Source organism: Corapipo altera, unplaced genomic scaffold, assembly GCF_003945725.1.
Source record: "Corapipo altera isolate COAL_440 unplaced genomic scaffold, ASM394572v1 0, whole genome shotgun sequence".
NCBI lineage: Eukaryota > Metazoa > Chordata > Aves > Passeriformes > Pipridae > Corapipo > Corapipo altera.
In genome coordinates this window covers 16,216,027-16,222,026 of record NW_020884872.1, presented here as the reverse complement: position 1 = coordinate 16,222,026, position 6,000 = coordinate 16,216,027, and the positions used below count along the sequence as shown (strand labels likewise).

The following is a 6,000-nucleotide window of genomic DNA, read 5'->3' as shown; positions in this document are numbered from 1 at the left end:
AATTGGGGTGTTTTTTTTTTTTTTTTTTGGTTAAAAATTTTTTTTTTAAAAATTTTTTAAAAAAATTTTTTTTTTGATTTGGAAAATATTTTTTTTTTTTTTTTTTTTTTTTTTTTTTTTTTTTTTTGGGACACAGTTCCTGATCTGTTACTGGAGCTGCTGTTTTCTTCTAGTCCTATTCCCCTTCAGAATATGTGATCACTGAACTGAGCTTATTCTGAATAAACTGTTAATGTCTTCTTTCTGATTTGAATGGAAGAGTTTTATGCCTTTCAGTCTATCTGAAGTTTTTATGAAGGATTTATGTGTTTACAACTATGTAACTTATTTCTCTGCCCAGCTGGATAAGAACATAATTAAGGTTGAATAAGATGGAGAAAATAGTGACAGCATTAATAGATGAATGGTTCTTACGTGATAGGAATCTGATGGGGTAACTTATATTGAATTTTTAAATTTTTATGTCTATCTGTAAGAGGTGAATCCAGAGAGTACTTTACTGGGGTAAATCATACCAGCCTTTCAAGTGTAGCTGTTCCTTTACAATTTGTGTAAATAAATTGAACTTTTTAAAAATTATATTTTCCCATTTATCTAATCTTAGCTCTTTCAGGAATTGAGGAATGATTTGAAGTCTGTTTCCATTCTGTTGCAGGTTGTTAAAAATTAAATTTTAATCAAAAAACTCTTCTACAGAAAACTGTAAAGGTTTAAATGTTCTTGACTGACCCTATCAGCCTCATAGACCTTTTTCATGATCCCATGTGGGTTACTCTGTTCCATGAAAAAAATGTTGGTCCATTGTAGAACAACTTTATAGGTTAAAGAAGAGAGGATCTGCTATTTCTCACATGGAACAGTGGTCAAGCTGCCTCCCTTGTGGGGAAGACCCTGGAGATGCAGATGTCTCCAAAAAGTGTATGTGCCACACGTGGGACCAGAGGGGTGATGGCTGGTAGCCCAGTGGTGTTCCTGGCTCCTGTGTGCTTGTTCTGACTGTATCCATGTTGGAAATGGTCACAGGCAGTAAGTGCCAGAGCCTCCACCACTTACTACCCCAGTCTCCAGAGGTAAGAAGCTCTGGCAACAGGGATCTGTGGGAGCGTAGGTGGAGGGACTGTGCCTCCCTGTGGGTGGAGAATGAAGCTAAATGCAGAGTGAGACAACAAAATCTTGAATAGTTTTGTTTAGAGGGGAAGGGAAAAGGCAGAAACAGTCTTCAAATAGAAACACGCAGGAAAGGAAAGGGTAAACAGTAACTAGAAAATTAAATGGTTTAGAGAAAATAAGGGACAGGAAGATAAAAATACAGATGTTGTGGGCATATGATGCAAAACAGAAAATAGATGTTTAAAAAAAATCTCTTTTACAGATTTTACTTAAAACATGCTGAAACTCATGGATAGGACATTAAAAACAGGCATCATAAAAAACACCTGTAATAATGTTTTGCTTGTTTGATTTGTAAGTGACCCATTGAATATGTTAGCATACCAGTGTCCTAAATGATCACACCTGTGAGTTCATGGTGCAGAAGCATTAATTACTTAAGGTCTGGCTGTATCGCTTCCTAATTACTTGGAAAGTACATGGATAATTTTCCATTCAGTTGAGGTACAAATGATGTTTTATATGATTAGCAGGTGAAACAAACCTGTAACAAGTGTGTGTTTGTGACATCAGGTATATGTATCACTTGCTGTGATAAATGAAGCTTTGCCTGCTGAGCAGGTTCCCAAAACTTACTGTTAGAAGAGGGGTTTTTCTGCCACAGACAGTGCTTCCTACAGCATTTCTATAAACCTGGTAACAAAATTAATATCAGGAGTGTAAAACATCTTTTTCGCATTGCTGTTACGTTCTGAGGAGACATTAGTAAGAATTATTGAAACAGATCCCTGGGTCAATAGGTATTTTGCAACTATATTACTAGAAACCTTCATTAAATTTATATTCCTGACTACAACTTTACAGTTTGGTGGGGTTTTTTTGTAGATGTAGATTTGAGAATTAATAAATCAGATGTCTTGAGAAACAGTTATTTCACAATCACCTTACTAATGCTGTTGTTGGAATGTAAGTAAATGAAGTATAAAGAATGGTATCAGTGTTATGGGATAACCAAGTAGCAGTTTCAGTGAACAAGAATGGAAGTTTTGTAAGAATGAGGTAAACAGAAACCAGCTTAGACAGAGAACTTTTCTGTTGTGTGCCCTTGGCAACAGAAGCAGGAAGAGTATCTCGAAAAGCTCTCCGAAATACTGTCAGAGCGGAAGGGTGAAAGTGCTGGCTTCCCTGAGGAACCAAAGCCTTAGGTAGTTGTGGGAACTAAAGAATAATTCCTTCTGTTACCTTATCTTTTTTGAACTGATTTCAGTATTGCAGGCCCTTTGCTCCCTGATAAAATGAATTGCTGGTCTTTTGTTAAACCTGATCTAGAAGCTAAGGACTCTTAAGCAGCATAAACTGATGTAAATCTACTGTGCAACAAACCTCTCCCTTGATCCAACAGTGCTGTAGCATCCACTTGGAAAATACCAGATACATCAGCCAGACTCTACTGAGGGACCATATCAGAGTTTTTTCCCAGTTTTAAGTGCCTGAATGGCCCCCGTGCATTGCAGAAGGTCATGGTGGGGAAGCACAACAGAGGCAAGAACCAGGATTTAAGCCATCTGGATCCAGGTCAACCTGGATTTAAGCTGGGTTTGGTTAGGCCTGCATCCTTTGTATGAGCTGAGAAATGCAGACCAACAAACTCTGGGCGCCCTTTTCATCATGGATTGAAGGGTGTATAGGCTTTTGACCTGAGATGAGGTCAGTCTCTTTTGGTAGGCAGTATCTAGTTTTACTTTGGCTAGCAAGGGACAAAGTGACCCTTGACCCAGGAAAACCACCCTTCTTTCAGGACACTGCTTGTATAAGTATTCAGTTCAGATGGGAAATACATTTTTTCCACCCAACTTGTCTGATGTGATAGACATCAAAACCAAGATGTCAGCCACATGTAAAGAATGAATATTAAATAAACACCTGACATGGAAATGTTTCAGGAAGTGTAGTTGTATATGCTGCTGTTACAGTATTAACTAATTTTGAAAAAATAACAGACATCCAGAAGCTCAGTGTATTATGGCAGTTTTCTTCAATACTGAAAAACAAGAGGACAGGTGACTGTTATTGAGTGAGAGAAGTACAGTACCTTGCTCTTAGGTTGCTCTAAAGGATCCCATGGGCCTAGATTTCTTCCATCCTAATTTTGGCATCCTCCACTGCTGCTGTGCCTGGTGAGCTAAAGACCTATTTCCCATAGGTTTGACTGGGTTGTCATAACTTACGTTTTTCCTTCGTCTCCTCTTCCTAGATCAAATAAGTCAAGTAAAGGAGCTATTCGAGTGGTTACTATGATAGATATTTTTCACTACTGCAAGTAATGAAAGTGCTGAGGGTTTGTGTTGTCTGCTAGGGAGGCTAGAGGCAGAGCAGCAGTGTGGCCAGATAAGATGGCATGACCAGTTCTCACAGTCTACAATTACAGTCTGGTGTTTATTTTAAAATGTTAATCTAACTTTGGATTGGAAAACTTGGGTTTTTAATCTAGCATGGTGTCATTTTAATACTATCAGACCTTCGTGATTACCAGAATAGGACCTGGGAGGTTTCCATGCAGATAATCTGTCTTAAAGTGTAAACATGCTAAGTAAAAAGCCATGATTTTTGAACTGAAAGCCTTATCTCTATTCTTGTGGGAGTAACTAGTGCATGAAAGTGCTGTCACTTACAGGAAGACATATGATATGGACACTTAAATCTGTTTTACTGGTACCTGTATGTGCTTTCCACAGTGCTATCCGTGGGATTTGCTTTACATGATGAGGCTTTGAGCAACCTGATCTAGGGGAAGGTGATCTTTAAGGTCCCTTCCAGCCCAACTGTTCTATGATTCTGTAGCTCAGCCTGGTTTGAATGTCACCAAGTTACTCAGTAGCAAGAGGACCTGTGTGAGGTCCATCCAGTTCCCTCAGCTTTTCCACAGGGTGTGAAGACTTTGTTTCAAAGAGCAGGGGCAAGCAGCTTTAACCAAGCTCTGAGGTGTGCACCTGGAGGTGTGACATTTGTCTGTTTGCTGCTCGGACCCAGGGTACTTGCTTTTATTTTGGAAACAGACCTTCCTCTGTATTTATGTTTGCTTTGAGAGCTAACGGATGATGCCATCTGTAACAGCAAGAGCTGATCTTGCAGGGTACTCTCCCAGGAAGGAAGGTATTATGGAATAGCCTAATAATAAAACAGTTCACCTGACAGTACACATGAAAACCTATGAGTATCTGTTAATACTGTCCTCTTTAGAGTAGTGACATTAGAGAAGGCTGAAACATGAGGTTTTTATAATAAGTTGTTATGAATCCTCAAAAGTCAGCTAACTTTCACTAGTAATTGTGCTCACATAGGCATGATTTCTTTCTAACAACAGGCCAAAGATCTTCTGCAACAGCAGGAATTTTATTAATATTTCATGAGTAGATTAAGTTAGAATTTGCAGGATTAAAAAGAGAAAACTGGGTCAAATGCACATGGTGTAAGCATCTAACTTCTTTAATGCTAGATTCATATATGTTGTATTTGAAAGCTGAAGAAGCAGGTTTTTTGTGGTGGTTTTTTTGGTGTGGTGTGGTTTCTTCATTTGACTGTTTTATGGAAAAAATTATTTTTCGCTTTGGAATTTTTTGGGCCAAATCCCAGGAGACTCATGGAGTTTCACAATGTGTCCAACCACTCCAGGAGTTGCTTTTCCAGCAAGCCCAACACATTTCTGCACAAAGACTACACTGCTGCTTTCCAAGGTATATTATACTGGGTTTGAAGAATGAGAGAGTGAGGATGGCAAGTGCTGTATCCTCCCAGCTGAAATTTGAGTTCTCAACGCATGCAGCTCTTGCAGTAGAGCTTTTGAGGGCCTGCTGGAGCATAAACCAGCAAAGACAAAAACGATGGGCCCTAGAGGGGGCTCAGAAGGGCTGAGGGGACCTCTGAGTCTAGTGCCTGCCCACAGCACCCTAGACCCCGGCCCCACATGTCCCTTCCCAGGGACCCCTGTGCTCATGGTGACAGGGCACTCCATAGTCTGGGCTGCTGCAGGCTTGTTAAGAAGTATCTGTGATTCATGCTCCCCAAAACGTTAGAGCTGTTCTGAGAGCAGAGATGATTCCCTAAGGTGCACACAGGGCTTTTCATGGAGCACCACAGCACAGCTTCCGCAAGGTTTCCTGAAGCTAAACATACCACACTGAACATATGTACTGTTCCATTGTAACAGCATGCAGCTGATGGACATACAGACCACTGCCAGCACTCAGATAAATGAAGTAATAACCTGAAGTTCAGACTAAAGGAAAGGAAAGTTTCTTACTCTGCTGTTCTTTTCTCAAGATTGGTTGCACAGGATAGATGGAGAATGTAGTGATGACATCATGCTGTTATTGCAGTGGTTTTATAAACTGAACTAATGAAATGCTAGAGAAAGCATCCTAATGACCATGTTTTTTCAAATCTGTCTTACACCTGTAGGTGTGTTAGTTGGCTCCCTTGCATAGCTTCAGTTCTGTTTTAGTTGTTCTAACTCTCTCCTTGGCATTATGTGCAGCAATACTAGGCTTCATTTTGATTCAGGAGATGATGACAAAGAGGATAGAAAAATAATCAATGTATTATAAGCCTCTTTGGAGCTTATATAGTCAATATGACTGTTCCCAGTGTTTTCACACACATATTTTTATTCTCATGTCACAATTATTCTTAATGGTTGATACCTTTTTTCTTCGTATTTTCAACCAGGCAGACATTTTTAGCATTGGTGTAAAAAATATATAAATGGCTAAGCTATAACAAGGCTCTTAAGGGTCTTTGTGGCTTTTTAAAATATGCATGGAAATAAAAAGTGTATTAATGTAATTGCTTGCTTAGCATTATTGTGGCAAAAGGTTTCTAAGTTTCTAAGTG

General features: G+C 39.2%; 1 protein-coding gene across 4 annotated transcripts in view; it reads left to right on the top strand.

Annotated features, from left to right (window-relative positions):
* Positions 1-6,000, top strand: part of REPS2 (RALBP1 associated Eps domain containing 2) — a 94,895-nt gene that overhangs the window by 65,877 nt on the left and 23,018 nt on the right. The gene's annotated exons all lie outside the window — the stretch shown is intronic.